General features: G+C 39.4%; 1 long non-coding RNA gene across 1 annotated transcript in view; it reads left to right on the top strand.

Moving 5' to 3' along the window:
• LOC129531790 (uncharacterized) overlaps window positions 1–22,608 on the top strand; it is a 111,588-nt gene that overhangs the window by 70,111 nt on the left and 18,869 nt on the right. Inside the window, exon 2 of the long non-coding RNA XR_010130051.1 lies at window positions 16,361–16,525. This is a non-coding gene — a long non-coding RNA (uncharacterized lncRNA). The remainder of the gene's footprint in view (window positions 1–16,360; window positions 16,526–22,608) is intronic.

The raw sequence follows: 22,608 nt of genomic DNA, 5'->3' as shown, positions 1-22,608 counted from the left end.
TTTTGTTCACTTTTTCATTCCCACATTTATTCATAGATTCAGTCACTTATACTTTCATTTATCCATTCACTCACTCCTCATTCATTAATTCACTCATTTGAAACAGTCAACAGCAACTTCCCAGTGTGAATAACACTGAACTATCCTAGGTCTTGGGAAACAACCAATATTCGTAAAATATGACTTTGTCTTCAAAGAGATCATTTCTTTATACATTAAGTATTAAATGCCTACAGTGTTCTAGTACTAGGTGAGGTCCTAAGGATCCAGCAATGAACAAAGGCAACTGTGGCCACCATCTTCATGAAAAGAATTCCATTGGAAAGGCAAGTCTGTTGCCCACAAATGTGTAAACAATGGCCGCAACAAGGAGACCAAGGCTTTGACATGAATGAATGTCTGTGATGGTGAGGGCCTGGAGAGGACTTCACTGAGCAGATGAAACAAAGTTGGGCTTCAAAAAGCTGCAATTCTAGAATGACACTGACATCTCAGGGAATGAGTTGCCCCACTGCCACTTCTCTGATGGTGACCACAAAGGCTGGAAAGAGCTCCTTTGTGCGGAGGAGGAAAGTGGCTGTATGTTCTCTCATAGCAGAGAGGTAAAAGCAAGGTTTTGGGGTAAAGTGCCTGAATCTCAGCAGTATCATCTGGACCTAGTCACTTCATCGCTCTGTGCCTAAGGATTCTCACCTTTCAAATGGAGCTAAAAATGATACCCACCTTGCAAGATGGCTGTAAGGATCAAATGATTTGAAAAATCCAAATATTCATCTTAAACCATAAAGCTTTTATTACATTTAAGTGATTATTTTTCATATTATTCTCATTATATCTCTTTTTTGGAACTTGCTTTTTCTATAGGAAATGTACTTGAAGTCCCTACAGGCCTTCCCTAACCTGTGGATGGTTATGTTGTAGAATATTATTATAATTCAGTTAGAAGTCATACGTGAGGATTTTCCAATGGAAACAGCATGCAAATGATGTCCAGGCTTCTGTGACAACTCATGAGATCCTGTAAAACTCCACGATCCTGGAACAGAAAATAGTTCCAGAATTAGAAGCAGGGCCAGTAGCTGGCCACTTTCAAGGGTGGTGCCATGGGAGGACCTGGGGTCATGAACAGGGTGAAGCAGTGGTTTCTGTGGTTGGCAGCAACTCTGTCACGGGCGTGGGAGCTGTTCAGCCAGAACTACACCCAAGTCAGTGAGCTGTGAACTTTCTCTTGCTTTGGTTTGTGATGACAAACTTCAGGGGTAGCATCTGTTGTTCATCAGGGATTCGGGGAGATGGAAGATTTGTTCTCTTCCTGTAAGACTTGGGATCTGAAAAGCATCACCTCTCTGGACAGATTCACAAGCCTAGTTCCTAAGTAGTTTGTCAGGTGAATGCTTCCATGCTTCCTCTGCAGGCCCATAAGCACCACAAATGTAGGGACCTTGTATGTTCTGTCTTGTTGCAGCTTTGATGGCCCGCATATGTTCTCACACATTATAGGTCCTCAGTATATATTTGGCAAATCAATAAATGTTAAATAAGTTCTCATTTAGCTGCCATCAGCCTTGTAATTATAGGAGACTTTATCAGCCGAGTTATAGAGGAAGGACATTTGCCATGTTTGGGGCACATTAGAGAAATGGGTGACTTGCAGGCCCTATTCTTTACCCAGTGGATACTTATTAATCCTAGGAATTAATTTCAGATATCTCCTCTTTCAGAAAACCTTCTACTATACCACCCACCTCCAACAGAAGCTGGGATGGATACTTTGATACTGTGCTGTGATTATTTCTGTCATTGCCCTGCATCATTTTATTTTTTGCTTATATCATAAAATGGGAAGCCCCTGAGATTTATTCCTCTTTGTAAACCCAATATCTAATCCAATGGCTGGTACAAAGTGCTTAAATGGTATAGGCAGAATAATATATGCCTCTGCCTCCAAAGATGTCCATATTTTACTCTCTGGAACCTGTGAATATCTTAGGTAAAGTAGCAAATGAAATTAACTTTAAAATAATAATATCCTGGGTTGGGCCCAATATAATCACAAGGGTCTTAAAAGTGGAAGAGGAGACAGCAGAGAGTGATGTGATGTGAGAAGAGCTTGCGTCTCCATTGCTGGCTCTGAAGATGGAGGAAAGGGGTCATGAACCAAGGGATGCAGTCAGCCTCTGGAAGATGAAAAAGGCAGAGAAATTAACTCTCTCCTAGATCCTCCAGAGAAAAATGCAACATTACCTTTATCTTTATTTTAGTCCCAGAGACTCACCTCAGACTTCTGACCTACAACACTATAACACATGTGTATTATTTGAAGGTACTAATCTGTGGTGATTTGTTATAGTAAACTAACACAACTGGGACCTTCAAATTTACCATTTGAGATGTTAGGTAATAATATGTAATAATTAATATTAATATGCAATAATTAATATTAGATGTTACCTACTAATAAGACCTATTAAAATATTAATAATACCTATTAATAGGTGATAATATCTAAAAATACCTAGTGGGTAATAACATAATAATGCCTACTGTAGCTTTATAACATACTTTAAAAGTAGGAAGTGTGATGCCTCCTGCTTTGTTCTGTTTCTCAAGATTGTTTTGGCTATTGTGGGTCTTTTGTTGCTCTACATGAATTTTAGGATTTTTTTCTATATCTGTAAAAAAAATGGCATTGGGATTTTTATGGAAATAATATTAAATCTGTAGATCAGTTTGGGTACTATGGAAATTTTAACAATATCAAGTCTTCCAATCTACGAAGACAGGATGTATTTTATTTGTATCTTCTTTAATTTCTTTCATCAATGTATTTTAGTTTTTACTGTACAAATCTTTCACCTCCTTTGTTAAACTTATTGCTCAGTATTTTATTCCTTTTCAGTATTCTTATAAATAGGATTGCCTTCTTAATTTTCTTTTCAGACAGTTTGCTAGCATATAGAAACACAATCCTTTATAATACTAGCAACAAACTCTGTCAGCTTTTGTCCACCTAGAAATGTCTATTTCTCCTTCATTTTTGAGGATAGTTTTACTGGATGTAGAATTCTTGGTTGGCAGTTTTATTTTTCTTTTGACACTTTAAATGTATCACCCTACTGTCTTCTAACCTCCATGGTTTCTGATGAAAAATCAGCTATTTATTTTATTGATTAATAATGGGTCCATGAAATAGTATCCCAGGGAGTAATTCTCAGGTTCCCACATGCCCATATAAGAATAAATTCCAATCTCTCAGGTCCCTGTCACTTGGTTTTCCAGAAATTCACAAGTGATTATACCAGTGTTTGACATGGGAGTCCTGCTTGTTTCTCATTTTACTGAGGGCATAATTTAAGAGCATACATTTTTGGACTGTGGGATGACACAAATGCCTTCAGAAAGAGTGTTAATGCCATCAGGGTAAGTGCCGTAAGGTGTTGCCCTCTTCAGAGACTACACTTTTCCTTAACGAGTGATCCTAATAAAGAAATGTTCTGTGGGCCAAAGAGTCAAGGGCAGGACCATCTATGTCTGCAGTGATGTGGCCAGGCTGACATTTTTCTCATGCCATCTCCGCACATCAGAGTGGGCAGTTTCCCAGGCCACTGTGATTCTTTAAAATGAATTGGCTTCTCCTTTCTAGGATCATGCTTAATCAATGTATTGAACTCCCAAATAAACATGGCCTCCCTTCACCACATAGATGCTGTCAGGTCCCTGTGCTGAAGCAGCACTATCAGCAAGGCTCACATTTAAAGCCCTGAGGCTGGCGAGGCTGGTATTGGTAAAACTCCTGCAGATCCTTGCCCTCACTGAGGTGCTTCTCCAAGATGTGTGTGTGTGTGTGTGTGTGTGTGTGAGGGATGGGGCTAATGATCCAACAATTCTAGGGTTGAGTAAGTCAGGTCAGATCACTGAACCCATTCTGATCAGGCTCCTGAGGTACCATTCACATTGCCATCCCTCCTGGATACCAGCCAGCACAGAGGGCTACAACAGGACAGCTTCCAGCATCTCAGACTTCAGGACCCAACCCGACATTCCAGATCAACCTTCCACTCTTCTGCCCTTATGTCAGTGCAGGGGCCGGTTGGACATCCTCAGAGTAACTTTATTTTCCAAAGATGTCATTGATCTTGATCTACCTCAAACTGTCTCTCTACCTTTGAGTCTGAAAAAAGCTAGAAGCTAGGTCTGTATTTCTTCTTTTCTACACGACCTTGCACTCCTTATGCAAAAATCCTCCCTAAACTCTGTGCTAACTCAGTGGAGGAAGCAGCTTCTACAAAGCTCTCCCACTCCCCCAACCTCTCTCTCTCTTTCTCTCTCTCTCTCACACACACACACACACACAAACACATACAAACACATAAATATACACATACAGCTCACAGAAAAGTTTGTGTGCAATCTTGTGTGTACATAATTTAAAGAAAGCCATTCTATAATAAAGAACATTTTCTAATATGTAAAATAAGTGGTTTTATTTAATGGCAGATTCTTTTTTTGAGAAAGTCATCCTCATCCAATAATGCTCTACATACATGTTGCTAGACTGATTGTTGAATGTGTAGATGAACAGGGGAAACCCCTAAGGATACTGGGAGAATTGGAAGAAAATGGAGCTCATATAATGAGACTCATTTGAGAAAGACCATTTGGGTTGCAGAGGGGTGGATTCCAGGGTTTGTTTCTTTAAGTCTTAATCTGTTTTCTTTTGCTATAACAGAATACCTGAGAGTGGGTAAATTGTTAAGGAAAGAAGTTTATTTGACTCATAATTCTGGAGGCTGGGAGTCCCAAGATTGGGCAGCTACAACTGGTCAGCTTTTGGTGAGGGCTTCATGCTGTGTTATAATGTGGAGGACAAATAAGAGGAAGTGGGCATGTGCAATAATCAAACATGAGAGGAAACCTTGCTTTATAACAACTGTCATCTTTATCTCAAGAACTAATTCATTCTCACAGAGTAGAAACTGACCCACTACCATGAGACTGCATTTATCCCTTCATGAGGGCCAATCCCTTGTGACACAAACACCCAGTAAAGATCCCACCATCTCTCAACATAGTTACATCAGGGACAAAGCCTCAACAAGAGTTTTGGTGAGGACAAACCATCTTCAAACCATAGCACCATCTATATTGATAGTCAAAATGTCAGTAATTCAACAACGTGAGTTAAATTTGCTACCCAGGAAAGGGGACAGTTCAGTGGGATAGGGGAAACAGGAGCAGTGACCTGACTCCAGAGAAGGGCTAATAACATGCCAAATGGCTCACTTTCTTTTGCATTCTACTCTCACCCAAGTTAGAAGATATAAATGATTGACTATCAGGATAATGAGAAGCAGATTTGCCTCTGCTAATTTCTAGGATATGGAAGGCCTTTAGAAAAAGCCTCATAAGACATTACTGAGTATTAACGAGCCCCACCTCCTTGATAGAGGGCATATGTAGAATGCAGATCTGTGCTCCAGTGTGGTGGATGCCGCAAAAAACGACAGAGCTTCACAGATAATACCTGTAAAGTTACCATGTGGTCTGTTAGATGAGGAACCTTCTTCTTTTATTTTATATGTCAGAGACAGGGACCAGTAAAATGCAGTCTGCCCTCCTTCAATCTGTAAATGTATGCATCCTTTCTTTAGAACAGGGCTGGGGCCTGTCTAGAATATCTGTCTCCCTGTGCTCTGAATAGTCATGGGGTGCCTGTTAGAACCCAAAGACTTCTCTGAATGAACAACTGAGTTATAATTGCTGAGGGTGCACAGAAACAGTAATTGAATGCAAAAAATCAGCTTCATGAGATTAAATTAGTATAATCCAGAAGCAAAAAGCAAAAGGCAAAGAAAGAGACCTGCCTCTAGGTCATGAAGCAGGGCATGCAGGAAAACTTGACTGAGCAGGAAAGGGAACAGTGGCAAAAACAAGGAGTCTGGAAGCTGGAGTTCCTCTTACTAAACCTCAGGAGCTCCTTGTCAGAAGGTGGCGTCTGCCTGCCTGCCTGCCTGGCAGACATACACTACAGGGGTTGGCCTCCCTCAGAAATGGCTGACTGATTTGTTTGGCCAGGATGGTGTGGAAATAACTTCTCCAGGTAGCTGTGGTGGAGACTGAACAGGGCCATAGCACCCACAATTATAAGGGTTGTCTTGTGGTGCCAAGTGGATACAGGGACCTATGTCACTTTTCAGGAACCTCTGACACATGGGTAAGTTTTAAGGGAAAATGAACTTTGCCTAATGGCTATCTCATAGCATACAAAGAATGCATATAGAGTGTCACTGAAATTCAGGGTTGGAACTGGTCTTAAAGATCTCATCCTCTGGCTGGGCACGGTGGCTCACGCCTGTAATCCCAGCACTTTGGGAGGCTGAGGCGGGCAGATCGTCTGGCGTCAGGAGTTTGAGACCAGCCTGGCCAACATGGTGAAACCCCATCTCTACTAAAAATACAAAAAAAAAAAAAAAAAAAAAGAAAAGAAAAGCTGGGCATGGTGGCAAGCACCTGTAATCCCAGCTGCTTGGGAGGCTGAGGCAGGAGAATCGCTTGAACCTGGGAGGTGGAGGTTGCAGTGAGCCAAGATCATGGGGCCACTGCACTCAAACTTGGGTGACAAAGTGAGACTCCATCTCTAGAAAAAAAAATCACATCCTCCAAATCTTCCATTCTATGATGGAAAAACTGAGCTTGAGAGGAGAGAACACTTAGACTACCCCTTTTGTTAAGGTTTGTGGATGTTTGGACTTTCTGAACAGTATTTGCCAATGCTCCTAAGTAGGGTTACCCTCAAAGTATACTTTTTGCTTCAGTCTGTTCTCACATTGCTATAAAGAAACGCCCTGAGACTGGGTGATTTTTTAAAGAAAATAGTTATAATTGGCTCACAGTTTTGCAGGCTGTACAGGAAGCATAGGCACTTCTGCTTTGGGGGAGGCCTCAGGAAACTTCCAATCATGGAAGGCAAAGAGGAATCAGGTGCCTTACATAGTAGGAGCAGGAGGAAGAGAGAGAGGGGAGAGGTACTACTCGCTTTTAAATGACCAGCTCTCATTAGAACTCACTATTGCAAGGACAGTACCAAGTGGGATGATGCTAAACCATTCATCACAAACCTGGTCCCACGATCCAATCACCTCCCACCAGACCCCACCTCCAACAGTGGGGATTACATTTTGACATGAGATTTGGTGGGGACACAGATCCAAACCATATCACTTTGGAAATGCATTTTATCCCTGAGAAACTGATTTGTCATTGCAATGCAACAGGCAAGCAAAAGGCCAAGGGATTGAAAATAAACTAAGACGTATTCTATGCCATCAAGTTTCTTGCAGTATAAAGGAGCAATAAACTCTGGCATGGAATAATAAATGCTGTAGAAGAACATCTGCATATTTAATTTATTCTTACAAGAAATGTATGACATGTCTATATTTACCAAAGTAGGATCATGGTAATATTCCTTTCAGTTGAAGTTTTCAGCTAAGATATTTTCAGATGAATAATGTATTATTATAAATAATTTAGACACTATAATAAGAAAAGTAGCATATGAAGCAAAAGAGAGAAAATAACTTTAAGTAAATTTAACTTTTACTACTATAATGAAAAAACTACATTGTGAAAAATTTAAATATATTACGAATGTTATCAGTTTTATATATAGCTTACTTTTCTTTGAATAGACAAACTCATAGTGCCTAAATTGATCATGTTGAAAATTAATATTACCCTCTATCTTAGTCCATTTCTGCTGCTATAACAAAATGTCATACGCTGAGTAGCTTATAAGCAACAGAAATTTATTTTTCATCATTCTGGAGGCTGGAAAGTTCAAGATCAAGGCACCTGCAGATTTGGTGGTAGAAGGGGTAAATGGGCTCTCTGTGCTCTCTTTTATATAAAAACAAATACCATTCATGGAGGGAGGACTCAACCCACATGACCTAATCACCTTCCAAAGACCCCACCTCCTATGACCATCACCTTAGCGATCAGGATTTCAACATATAAACCTTCCAGTGACACAAACATTCAGATCATAGCACCCTCTATGAATTTTTGCACGCAGAAAACATTCTGGAAGTGATTATGTGGTTTAATTTGAGTTTGTCTTCCCTAAAACTCATGCAGAAATGTGATCACCAATTTGGTGATGTTGGGAGGTGGGGCCTAATGGGAGGTGTTGGGTCATGGGGACGGGTGTCTCATGAATGACTCACTGACATTCTTTTGGTAATGAGTGAGTTCTTGCTCTTGGGAAAATGGATTCGTTTTCACAGGGATGTTCCCTTGAGACTGGGATGTTAGAAAGCCAGGACACCCCTTGGGCTTTGCCTGTTTGCACATGTCTGCTTTCCCTTTGACCTTCTCCAGCATTTTAAGACACAGCATGGAAAGTCCTCACCAGAAGCCAAGGAAATGCTGCTAACATGCTTCTTTTACTTCCCAGCCTGAAGAATGTGGGCTAAATAAGTCTCTTTTTTTTTTTAAATAAATTATCCAGCCTCTGGTATTCTGTTATAGCAACACCAAATAGACACGACATTAAGTTAATATAATGGAAGTAATCTGCAGTTGGTTAATTATTCAGTAAACCAAATCAACAAATATTGTTTGTAGCCCACTGTGGTGTGTGTGTGAGTGTGTGTGTCTGTTAGTGAGGAGGTGGGTGCTAAGGGGAAAGATGAGCTGAGTGTGTGTGTGTGTATGAGAGTGTGTGTGTGTGTTGGTGAGGGGGTGGGTGCTGAGGGGAAGAGTGAGGTGAGTGTGTGATTATATATGTGTGTGTGTGTATTGGTGTGGGGGTGGGTGCTGAGTGAGAACGGTGAGGTGTGTGAGTGTCTGTGTGTGTGTTGGTGAGAAGGGTGGGTGCTGAGTGAGGGGAAGGATGAGGTGTGCGTGTGAGCGTGTGTGAGTGTGTGTGGGTGTGGGGGGTGGGTGCTGAGTGAGGGGAAGGTTGAGGTGTGGGTGTGAGCGTGTGTGTGTGTGAGCGTGTGTGTGTGTGTTGGTGTGGGGGGTGGGTGCTGAGGGGAAGGTTGAGGTGTGCGTGTGAGCATGTGGGGGTGTGTGTGTGTTGGTGAGGGGGGTGGGTGCTGAGTGAGGGGAAGGATGAGGTGTGTGTGTGTGTGAGAGTGTGTGTGTGTGGGAGGTGGGTGCTGAGTGAGGGGAAAGTTGAGGTGTGTGAGTGTGTGTCTGCGTGTTGCTGTGGGGGGTGGGTGCTAAGTGAGGGGAAGGATGACGTGTGTAAGTGTGTGTGTGTTAGTGTGGGGGTGGGTGCTGAGAGGAAGGTTGAGGTGTGCGTGTGAGCGTGTGTGAGTGTGTATGTGTGTTGGTGAGGGGGTGGGTGCTGAGTGAGGGGAAGGATGAGGTGTGCGTGTGTGTGAGAGAGAATGTGTGTTTTTGTGTGGGGGGTGGGTGCTGAGTGAGGGGACAGTTGAGGTGTGTGAGTGTGTGTCTGTGTGTTGCTGTGGGGGGTGGGTGCTGAGTGAGGAGAAGGGTGAGGTGAACACAGATCAGAATAAGGCCCAGAGTGTTGGTGAATACAATAGTATGAGGCAACCTCAGTGATCTCCACTGTCGTGCGACTGCTAACAAAGAGATCTCATGGCCAAGGCCACCTTACATTCTCCAGACGAGAGGGACTAATGTGTTTACACAGGTCCTCACACCTTTGACTCCCTTCTCTTACTCTGCCCAGAGCAATATAAAGTAATCCCTCTACCTTGGGGAAAGCCTCAGCCCTCATTCTCAAAAACCATGCCCCTCATCCCGTATGTAGCACACATTCTGACCCCACCTTGTCAGCCGGTATGACCCTCAAGTAGGGGAAAATAATAGGCTGAGGAAACAGGTTATAACTTCCCAACATTGGCTCCATGTGGAGCCGAGATAATACTCTGCCCTCACGTGGTTAAGGGAACATTATTAATGTCAGCAGAAGAACAGGACATGAAAATTACATCTCTACGTGTGCTAGGAAGCCAAGGAGTGAGGCAACACTCCTATAATAGCTCTGGAGGGGCCCTTATAGCTCTTAAAAACTTATTTTCATGGAAGAAGGGAAAAGATGAAGATTGATGTATTTTTAAGCTTCTTCAAAGTTGCTTTCTCAAGCAAAATCAGAGAATAAGTTTCATTTTATATTCAACTCTCTCCTAAATGTTAGTGTTTGACTTAATTATTGATACTTAAATCAATAATATATATACATATATTTATATTAGGTATATATGAATGTAAATATCTCCCTTTATATATTATAAATTTTAGTGTTTGACTTAATTATTGATTTTTAAATGATATATATGTATATTATATATACAAATGTAAATATCTTCATATATATTATACATAAATGTAAATATCTTCCTCTGCATTTCAGAAAACTACATTGGCCTTCATCTTGCTACCCCTAAGTGGCTGCCACTCATAACATAGTCATAGTTTTAAGTTTATTTTTAAAGACAAATTTTTTCTTACACTTGTGGAAACAACTACCACTTTGTAATATAGCACAATCCTATATAAAGTGATATATGTTACACAATATTTTATGATATATATACACACACACACACACACACATATGGCATCAACATTCTTTAGTATTTCATGAAACATACTATAGAATTGCCTGGTAATTGGCAAGCTAAACAAATTTGAGAACCACCAGACAAACAGAATGTTGGTTCAAAGAGTTGTCCCTCCAAATCTCTCCACTTGGTCCTGTCCAGCTTCGCTAAAAACATGGGTGAAATGGGCATATTTGCTGCCTATGCTGGTGATATGTATCCACTGACTGGGGTGACTATCATCGAAACTGTCGGCGGGTGCATGCCTTATCTTCCTTTTAGGCTAGACGGGGAGAAAGTGACTCTGTTTTAAATTTGTGCCACACACACAGACTGTGTGTGTTTGGTGGTTGGCTGATTTGTTGATTCTTGAACTCAGAATTGCTGTGGGTTGATATATAACTTAAAGCTCTTGGAGAAGGTAAAGCCTTAGACCTAGAATGGACTTTCAGAGATCCTTTGACTTAGAAGAGAGCTGAAGGTCTCTAGGAGCCAGAAACTCCACAGCACCCCATGAGAGAATCAGCAGGACATAAACGGTGAGTCCTGGCCAGGCGCGGTGGCTCACACCTGTAATCCCAACACTTTGGGAGGCCGAGGCAGGTGGATCACGAGGTCAGAAGATCGAGACCATGGTGGCTAACACAGTGAAACCTTGCCTCTGCTAAAAATACAAAAAAAAAAAAAGAAAAAAAAAAGAAAAATAGGTGGGTGTGGTGGTGGGCACCTGTAGTCCCAGCTACTCAGGAGGCTGAGGCAGGAGAGTGGCATGAACCTGGGAGGTGGAGCTTGCAGTGAGCCGAGATCGCGCCACTGCACTCCAGCCTGGGAGACAGAGCGAGACTCCGTCTCAAAAACAAAAACAAAAACAAAACAAAAAAAACCTGTCCTGCTCCCCTGTGGGTCATCTCTGCATCTCTGCCCTGGCTGTTATTCCAGCTCTTTGGCAGTTCTACTTAATCTCTTGGCAATTTTTCCTTGTTCAGTCTTTAATTCTGACTTGTGCCACTGCCCTGATACTGTGACCATTAGATTTTTGCAAAGGAATCTTCAGAGCAGTGTCAAAAAGGGCCAGAGACCCCATGGCACGACTCTAATCATTTTATTTTGTTTTCACCAGAACAGGTGCAGTCATGATTGCTGCTCTTAGATAAGATATGAATTGCACTTAGTGGGAGTAATCAGTATGTGCACATTCCTCTTTCTGGTTCCCCCACTAGATTAGGGAAACGGGTACCTTTGCAGCTCTGAAAAAGCAAAACTGTGCTATGATGAGTTGCATAATAAATGGAGATCATCACTAGAATTCTTCAGGAGAAGGGGTCATAATTACATAGCAGCTCTCAGCATTGTAATAGAAAAGGAAAGTGGGGAGTCCTTGATGCAATGGCAGCCTTGACATTCTCCATCAAAATTTGGCTACGGGCCATGACTGCTCCTCTGTTTTTGCCCCTATGCACAAATGACAGCTGTCAGCTTAAAGACCTAGAACTATTAGGACTGCTCCAAGCTGAGGGTGAAAGAAGTGCGGAAGGCACCTGTAAATTGTCAGGATAGTACATTTCCAAAAAATAAAGGACACAAAAGGCTGATTGGAGATTCTGTTCCTTAATGTCTTGAAGTTTTCTCTTTGCTATTAATCAAGCTATAGAGTAGCCTACAAGGAGGAAGCACCCATAATTTTGACAGACCATAAAACAAGCGGGAGTTCACCAAGCTGACTGAGCAATTTTCTCAGTTTTTCTAGAATAAATATTTGTTTAATTCTCAAAAATAGTCAAGGTAAAATTTCTTAAAGTGAATTTGAATTTTTAAAAATTAATGCCTTGGCTTTTTTACTTTCTCTTTTACAAAAGTAAAAAGCTGGTTTGGGAATGAAAGAAAACTTGGGATCCTTAGGGCATGGAAGGCTTTGCATATTGAGAAGCTCAGGCTTGATTAGGATATCCTGAAACCCTACAAGCAGGACAAAGCTGTGTGCTGTAAGGATCCCTGGGGTGTTTCATTCCAAGGCTGATAAGAGTCTGAAACATCACTCTTACCTAGTTTCTACTTGGAGAGTTCACTCTTTCTTGCACCATTGTTTTAGAAAGGTCGTTTTCATATTGACCTAAAACCTATCTCCCTATTGCTTTTTTCCTTGCTCCTCATCTAAAAGCCCCGGGGTCCCTTCTAACCTAACAGTAGCAGACATGCAGAGGCTTCCTTTTCTTCTCTCCACCTTTCAACTTTCTTTTCTTCCTAGGCACACCAGTCTTCACAACTCTTCCATGTAAGATGTGCTTTAATCTTTCTTCCCTCTCCTGTCCTCTCTTCTTTAGACCCACTACAGTTTGCCTAGAGAAATGTTTTTCCTAGAATAGAAATGACACTCCAAGTGAGATGAACACATCTCATATTCTAAAAACAAGATACTCAAAAACTAGGCAGTCTAAATATGACTGTTTAAAAATGTTAAAATCGGTAGGATCTCACTAATTGTTACACAACTTTAGAATTTTCTTCAAGATCATAGGATACAATACCAAATAAGTAAAAATGATAAATTGCAAATGCACATAGACACATGTAGATCTATATGTGCACGCATGGTGGTCTGCTTGACAGAGGGTCCTTATAAACTGCATTAGGTCCAGAAGCTTCCAAAATGCCTTGAGTTCAATTTATGAGGTAGACTTTCTTTGGAGGTCTACAAGGCGTAAATAACTATTGATTAGCTTTTTAGAGACAGGTTTTTAGTAGAACCATGAGCAAGGGCATTACAGAAATGCCCCCAATGGGGTCATTTTGAGCTGACCTGGGACTACATAAAAATGGGAGTATTGAATGCTTAATGTCACATTTTATTGCTTGGTTCAGCTAATTTGTCTTGTGGGAAGCAAATGTTTTTGAAAGCATTCCAGAGCCTTTGTAGTGTTAAAGCTCATTACCTTGGATTTCATATGAGCCAAAAAATATACAACCAGCTAAGTGCTCTGAACCTCAGCAAAATTTCATGACTAGACATGGAAGCAAAGCTGTGTATACCATGTCATGCAAAAATGAGATGAATTTAGCAATTTGTATTTTTAGTAATAAAAGGAAGTATAATCAGTTTCAGAAACATTCCTTTGTTATTATTTTTAATGCTGAAGAATAAGTTAATGAACAGATTTAACACAGATAGAGCATATCTTCTTTAGGGAAATTACAAAATTTTTCTGTTAATACTGAACCCTCAATCCTGGTGTTTTCAGTGAGTTTGAAAAAAGACTGTGCATATTTTAGCTAGGTAAAGTACTTTTTATATGCCAGAATATATTTTTCAGTCATCTACAATAGACCCAGCCTTCGGTCAGGTTCTTTCCTGTAAATAATTAAATTATTACTCTTAAGGAATTGTTTATTCCATTTTACAGATAAGGAATATCACTGTTCTCCTAAAGAAAAAATAATCAGGGATAAACAAAAGCCAGAAGAATGTTGTGCCTCCATATGGCCCTAAAGATGCTAACAATCTGATCCTAATCTACGTTGACAGACCTTGTTTTCCACTCATATCCTTAAGGTCTTCTAATACTAACTTATTGCGCTTGGTAGCGGTCATCAGTTTGTGTATTCAAAATTTCACGAGTTTGTTCTATCTGAAATATTCTCTTTTATTGACCCTGTGTTGAAATGATCCATCTTTCAACCATCTGAATGATTCTTTTTACAGGAAATACTCTTAGCCTTTACCTGACTTGAGAAGGGTCTCTATGTCCTCTTAACTCTTTGTCCATAAATGCTGAGAGAATAGTAAAACATTTTACTACTAATGGGGTGAAAAAAATCAAAATATGAAATAAAAGTTTTAAAATGCTCTTTTTATTCTGTGAATAAACTCTGTATGATGACTTTTTACCAAGTGATATAAACCGGTATGCAAAGTATTCATAGAATCATCCTTGTAATTTCGAATTCATTATTGACATTTCAACACTGTACTTGTGACCATTATTTTGATACAGTGTCACTAGCTAAATAATGACCCTGTTTGTAACTATATTTTGATGAGGCGATGAGCACATATTTTCAAAAACTTTTCATTAGAGAGCCTTTAGGTGATTGAGCTCAATACGTATTTTTTTTTTTTTTAACCAACAGTTCTATTGTTCATGGTACCAAATCCTTTATCATCTTCAGCTGAACATATGTAACTACATGCATTACTTTTTAACCCATATTTTTATCTGAGATATTAATATAATAAATATATTATGATATAGGTCATAAAAAGCTTTTTTGGAATGTTATCTTTATAAACTTGATTTATAAACTTGATATTTTGCTCACCTTTATAGAGATTTGCAAACTTTCTTGGTTAAATTGCAGGATACACATAAATTAATTATATTTTTACCTTTTGTCATCAAACTATGGTGACATATTTGTATATCAAACATTTTCATAGCTATTTCCTTTGGAATATGATATATTTTTTCAAATATTTTATCATCTTTGTTTCTATAATATCTTGCTTCTCTTTCATGGTTATTTTGTCAGTTTCTCTAAATGGTGGCTAAAAGATGATATCCGGTAAAGTTAAGGCAAATATTGAATTTAGGATTCCATTTATTAAATTGCCATTTTCAAATTGTGCAATTTATCTAATTTCATCATTTTTGAGTGCTTATTTAAGGTGCGATTTAATTTCCAAAGGCTTTTATAGCTTTAGCACTATAGACTATTTTTGAGATTCAAATATTCTTTCAATAGTCATGATTTTGATTCTATCAGTATCTGTATGTCTCTCCTCTCTAATGTTCATTTGATGCATAATCAATATAATTTATTAATTTTTATTTTATTGTATTATATCTTCCTCCAGAGCAATTACTTAGATGTATCAAACAAAGACATCCAGAAATATTTCTCAAACTACGGGTGACTCTTCTACCTTTCTCCACAGCCATAGCAATTCCTATACAGCCTAACTTTTTTTATGTGTGTGACGGGGTCTGGCTCTGTCACCCAGGCTGGAGAGCAGTGGCACCATCATAGCTCACTACAATCTGGAGCTCAAGTGATCCTTCTGCCTCAGCCTCTCAAGTAACAGGGACTAATGACACATGTTGCCATGCCTGGCTAATTTTTTTATTTTTACTTTTTGGCAGAGGCAGGGGTGTCTCTACATTTCCCAAGCTGGTCTCAAACTCCTGAGCTCAAATGATCCTCCTATCTCAGCTTTCTGAACTGCTGGGATTACAGACATGAGCCACCACACCCTGCCAAGCATAGCCTTTTAATCTTTAGTTTCTTCATCAATGAATGAAGGGAAATATCTTTTCATATGTTTGTTACAAGAAATGAAATTGTATGTAAATGCAATTATATGTAAAAGCCTGACATACATTAAGCTGCCCATAAATTATGCTGTAATTATTATCATATGTAATGTGCAATTATTGTTTCTATATGTCCAGCACTTTTGCTCCCTTGTTTTGATGGTAGAAAACTTTTCATTGGGATCTGCTCCTCCCTCATCGAAACCATGAGTTTTTGCATGCTTCCAGTTCCATTAACCCATTTTCAAGAGGCCATGTGAGCATAGGACTCAGATCCAGATAATAATAATGTTCCTCAACTCTGGTGAGAGTGATTGATGTGGGAACAGGAATATGATCCACGCCATAGCAATCAGTGTTTTCTCTAGGACCCTCTTAAGTAGATCAAGTAGAAAAAATTCCTTTTCTTTCTAAGAGGATCATCACGGATTTCATGATTACAGACCTAGGGTAACCATGTCCTCTGCATTATAGGGACACAGGAGAGAATAAAGCTGACACCAGGAGACACAGCTGACACTGGGGAGAAGTGGTAAAGACAGCATCCTGGAAGAGGCGAGACTACTGTCTCTGAAGTTACTACAACTCTTCCATTAATTTTGTGAGCTTCCATCAATTCCTACATGAACATTTATTAAAGTAAGTTGAGTCCAGCTTTTGTCATTTCTACCCAAGTGCTTTTCCGATAAGTATGTCAGCCTGTGTAATGATGAGCAACACTATAAGAAAAAGCAGCAGGGCAGACGCATTTCAAGTAACCATGGTGGTGTTAGCAAGCTTTTAGATGTGGAAATCTCTCTACAACATAAGGAATAGCTACAGAGCCAAGGCTTCCAAGAGAAAAACAGCGTCACCAACAATGTCTTTAAGCTGTTTTAATCCTTTAAAATCTTCATGAATTGTTGCAATATTTGTGTGCTCTCCTACATTGTTTCCTAGCACTCTTCTAAAATGTTTCTTCATAAATTTAAATCATTCTAAAGAATGTAACTGCCAGCATATGATAGTAAAATGCGAACATTAGAAGAATCCAATTATTCAGTGAATTTTATCCATTGGAACCTTAAAACTCACAATGTGACATCCACTAAAAGCCTTAAAAATATACTTTGTATATACATTTATTAAACATTTAAGGCCAGGCACCATGGCTCAAGCCTATAATCCCAGCACTTTGGGAGGCCAAGGCGAGTGAATCACGAGGTCAGGAGTTCGAGACCAGCCTGGCCAATGTGGTGAAACCCCATCTCTACTAAAAATACAAAAATTAACTGGGCATGGTGGTGCACATCTGTAGTCCCAGCTACTTGGGAGGCTGAGGCAAGAGAATCTCCTCAACTCAGGAGGTGGAGGTTGCAGTGAGCCAAGATCGCACCACTGCACTCCAGCCTGGGCGACAGAGCAAGACTCCATTCAAAAAATAAAAAATAAAAGAAATAAACAATTGAAACATGTTCATAAATCCTTTCTCTCTTTCAAAACTGTTTCTTTTCTATATCCACCAAAACATTTTGTCCCGATATATTGAACTTTTATGCTTAAAGGCTGTGACTGATCACCCTATCCTACCACTCTTAAACAGAAGAATATATAAAAATTGAGATATGATTTTTAGTTATTTCTAGTATTTTTCTGTATTTTAAGTGTTTTTCTTCTGGTTTGAGTTATTTTTTAGGTTAGTCATATGCAATCAATAAAAATAAATATTTTTGATACATACTTATACAGTATATGAAAATAAAATTTTGTTGAAAATGTAAAAAGAAGAAAAGGAATGAAAACAGTGAACTTAAAAAAATGGAAAAGATTAAACATAGATGTAGATTTTGTCTCATTCGACAAAAAATCCCCTACGTGCTCCCATCAAGGCACTCTGAGGAAGGTCATGTAAAACAAATCCCTGGAGTCTTGGAGAGAGTGCCTGGCAGTAAGAAGATAGTGGGACATGGCTGCAGAATTAGGATTTTTTGTATATATTTTAAATGTTTTATTTTTATGGGTTTGGGGTGCAAGTGCAATTGTGTTCATGGATATATTGCATAATGGTGAAGTCTGGGCTTTTAGTGTACCCATCATCTGAACACCACGCATTGTATCCAATAGGTAACATTTCATCTCTCACCTACTTCTCACCCTCCCATCTTTGGAGTTTCCAGTGTCTATTATTCCACTCTGTGTGTCCATGTGTACCCATTGTTTAGCTCCCATTTAGAAATGAGAACATGTGCTTTTTGACTTTCTGTTTCTGAGTCATTTCACTGAGGATAATGGCCTCCAGTTCCATCCATATTGCTGCAAAAACATGATTACATTCTTTTTTATGGCTAAGTGGTATTCCATACCTATGTTTTTTATCCAAACATTCGCTGATGGACACTTAGGCTGATTCCATGACTTTGCTATTGTGAATACTGCTGCAATAACCATACAAGTGTCTTTTTGATAGAATGATTCCTGTTGTATTTTGGCACCAATCAGAATGGCTAGTTTAAAAAGGAAAAAAATATATATACATATATATGTATACACACACATATATGTGTGTGTATATAGAAAATACACACATCTATGTGCATATATATGTGTGTGTATATAGAAAAATACTAGAAATAACTAAAAATCATATCTCAATTTTTGTATATAATATATATTATGAAATATATATTTTATATATTCTTCTGTTTAAGAGTAGTAGGATAGGGTGATCAGTCACAGCCTTTAAGCATAAAAGTTCAATATATTGGGACAAAATGTGTATATATATGTGTATATATATACACACACATGTGTGTATGTATACACACACATGTGTGTATGTATACACACATATGTATATATACACATACACATATGTGTATATATGTGTATATATGTGTGTATATGTGTGTGTATATACACACATATGTGTGTATATGTGTGTATATGTGTGTATATACACACATATGTGTGTATATGTGTGTGTATATACACACATATGTGTGTATATGTGTGTGTATATACACACATATGTGTGTATATGTGTGTATATATGTTTATATATACATATGTATGTGTGAGTATATATATACACATATATATGTGTGGTATATATATACACATATGTATGTATATACATATATATATGTATATATATATCATGGCTGGGCATGGTGGCTCATGCCTGTAATAACAGCACTTTGGGAGGCTGAGGTAGGTGGATCACTTAAGATCAGGAGTTCAAGACCAGCCTGGCCAACATGGTGAAACCCTATGTCTACTAAAAATACAGAAATTAGCCTGGCATGGTGGTGGATCTCTGTAATCCCAGCTATTCGGGAGGATGAAGTCAGAGACTCGCTTGAACCCGGAAGGCAGAGATTGCAGTGAGCCAAGATCACTCTACTGCACTCCAGCCTGGGCAACAGAGTAAGACTCCGTCTCAAAAAAAAAATTATAATTTTAATTTGCATTCCTCTGATGATTTGTGATGTTGAGCATTCTTTCATGTTTGTTGGTCACTTTTGTGTCTTCCTTTGAAAAATGTCTGTTCATGTCCTTTGGCCACTTTTTAATGGGGTTACCTATTTTTCTCTTGCTGAGTTCTTTGAGTTCTTAGTAGATCCTTGGTATTAGCCTTTTGTGAGATGCATTGTTTGCAAATGTTTTCTCCCATTCTATAGGTTATCTATTTACTCTTAATTATTTCTTTTGCTGTGCAGAAGCTTTTTAGTTTAAGTCTCATTTGTCTGTTTTTGTTTTTGTTGTGTTTCCTTTTGAGGTTTTAGTCATAAAATCTTTGCCCAGACTAATTAACTACAGGAACTACAGGATGTTAGAGTGACATAAGACTATAGAAACCATCTTTCACCTAATTCCTTCATCTTGCTGATCTTGGACATTAAGTGGAGTGAATTCCACACATGGAACTCACACAGAGTCACTAACACACGGTTAGTGACAGAGCTGAGCTGATTACCTAAGTATCCTGGTGCCTGCCACTCTCCCCCACCACATACCACACTGCCCAAAAATGCTTGCATTAAGATGGAGCTTTGCTCTGCAGTGAAGCTGATTCTGTGCCTGGGCTTAGTTTCTGGCCATATAGGGGCTTGTCTGTCCCTCAAAGTGGAATAAGAGGGTAGATTTAGTGAAACCATCATGTTTGAGACCCCAGAGTCTAGTAGTGGTTAAAACTTCAGCTGCTCAGGCTTGTGGAAGCATCCTGCATGGAAGCCCAGGCTTCATGCAGTGCAGTGGGTGCCATTTCAGACCAAGGGAGTGATGTAAAGAGGCAACACTTCTTCCATATTGAGTTTCTATCTAACCGTGGCCTTTGTTCATTCAACACACTTACATTGAACCTTCTCCATGTGTCAGGCCCGATGCTAACCCTGGGTATACAATGCATAGAAATGATTGCTGCCCTCAAGAAGCTCATAGTATGGTGACAAAAGGGTAAGTGCCACGTAAAATCAGAAGTCCCTTCATGCTACAGAAACAGAGCCGAGTGCACTTCTCAATTCTGGGGCTATAGACACCTTCATGGTCATTGTTGCTAGAGAAATAAGCATAGAGCATCAATTTCTACAAGTGCTGAAAATGGCCACCAGCAATTTTATTACATTTCTATCTAAATAAAAGACTGAGGTATAGGAGACCTGAGTAGCAGGCTTCTACTGTGTGCCAGTGCCCCTCTCTTCCTCTCTTAGCACTTGACCTTTATCCTAGGAAAAGCACTTACCACACTGAGCTGCAATTCCGAGGTCACCTATCTATTTCTTCTTGACTACAAACCAATAAGAACATGGATCTCATATTTGTTCTGCTTATCTCCTGAACAAAACAGGGCTCTGCATAAAAAATAAAGACTCTGGGAATGTCTGTGAAATGGTGTCCTCTTTATTCTTAGACCAGTCCCTTCAGTGTACTTATCAGTAAAATGAGAGGGTTGAATCCTGCAGTGTCTAAGTCTTCCCTGATGTTCAGTACTAGTTTAATGAGATATCAGAGGTTAGCACAGACACCTGTGCGTGTGTGCATGTGTACCCATGTTTGTTTCAGGGTGGGCTCAACTAACTGGCAGGCACTTATGGAAGTGCAAGTGTAGGGAGGGGAGTACTTCTAATGCTTGCACAAGAAAGTGCCACGGAGTAGAAAAACATGTGAAAAGGGACAATCTTGAACTCCCATAGGAGGGCAATATAACCAAGAAAAAAATCGCATCATCATGCATGAGGTCATTTGTCCAATCCCGGCATTTTTATCCTTCGAATGACAGTGACTGCTGCAGATTTTTTAAGGAGAAAGATCTGAATTTGTGTACTGTATTTGCCATATATTTGGGAAAGTTTATTAATTCAGTTTTCTTACATACAAAATGGAGATAGTAGTACCTGTTTCATAGAATGGCAGAGAAGAATCAGTGAGAAAATATTAGTAAACCACCCATTACAGTGCCTGTCACACAGAATATACTAAAAAATATTATTAGTGTTTTTTTTTAACTGTGGAATTTTTTCTAGAGAGTAGCACTCTAGGCCAAGGTGTGCCTTTGGGAGCAGGACTCCAAAATTGTGAGCTTGCCTGGTTTTGTCACCTGACCTGGACTCTGAGCTACAGAAACCAGGTCTGTTGTATAGCCCACCTCGATGTGGAGAGAGAGCTGGTGTTCTTAGCCCAAACACAGAAGGAAGTCCATGTCACTCTGTGGTACCGCCCTGCTGGGCATTTGTTGTTGACTTATGTGTTCATGAGAGGGAACTCATCCTCAACTCTATGCTGAACCCTCCCTCCTTCTGAAAGCCATACTTCACTCTCATCTGCCTCCTATATAGCAGCCTAGTTGTGTGTTTTGTTTATTTTGTGTCTTCTAAATGTTTAATCAATTATGAAACACCCTTCTGAGATTTATGACCTGACATCTTAAGCCAAGACTGACAGAGAGTCTTACTTACAAGATTGTCTGTGTGTGTATGTGAACGTTTTATGCACATGTGTGTTTCTATCGATGTGTGAATGTATGTAAAAACTCTCTGATCTGCCTGGGATGGTGCCAGAGCTTTTGGCGGGGGCAGGCCAGAGGGTGATTCTGAAAACTTCTATGTGTGCCGGGTCAGTGGGGCAGGAGGGAGGTCCTTGCACACAACTCCCATCTCTAGACTGAGTATCAGTTATGATACCCTCTGAAGAAGCAAACTGGGTGGAAAGTTCAATCACTTTCACACTCGCAGAAGCACCAATGCACCAAACACTCATTTAAATAAAATAAATGCATAAAGACTTGGAGCATATTATCATGTTTATACTAAACCATTACAAGCACATAGGCCAGAAATTTAAAAAAGGTGTTATTCCTGAAAAATAAGATTGATTTTGGACTTTTTAAAACTTAATGTCATGAACCAGACATCCATAATTATATTATTTGTCTTATACAAATGAAAAAGAATAAATTAAAACTGGACATGTTGCAACGGGACTGTTGACATTATATACAAAGCCTGCTTATTGTCATAAGATACTCTTAACCTTCAAGCCAAAATCTTTCAAAACTATTAGTGTTAAATCTAGCAGCTGTTGTCAGAGTTCTCCTGTTCTCTGTTTTATGCATTGTGCTTTATTTGAAATGTTTGTTATAGTTGTGTATATAACTTTCTGTGGGCTGTTCCTTGAAAGCTCCAAGGATTAAACATGAAGGTTGAGCCAGTTCAAAAGGAACAAAGTTAAGAAAATTAAAGAAAACT

Source organism: Gorilla gorilla, chromosome 12 (genome assembly GCF_029281585.2).
Source record: "Gorilla gorilla gorilla isolate KB3781 chromosome 12, NHGRI_mGorGor1-v2.1_pri, whole genome shotgun sequence".
NCBI lineage: Eukaryota > Metazoa > Chordata > Mammalia > Primates > Hominidae > Gorilla > Gorilla gorilla.
This window is presented reverse-complemented; position numbering and strand designations above follow the sequence as displayed.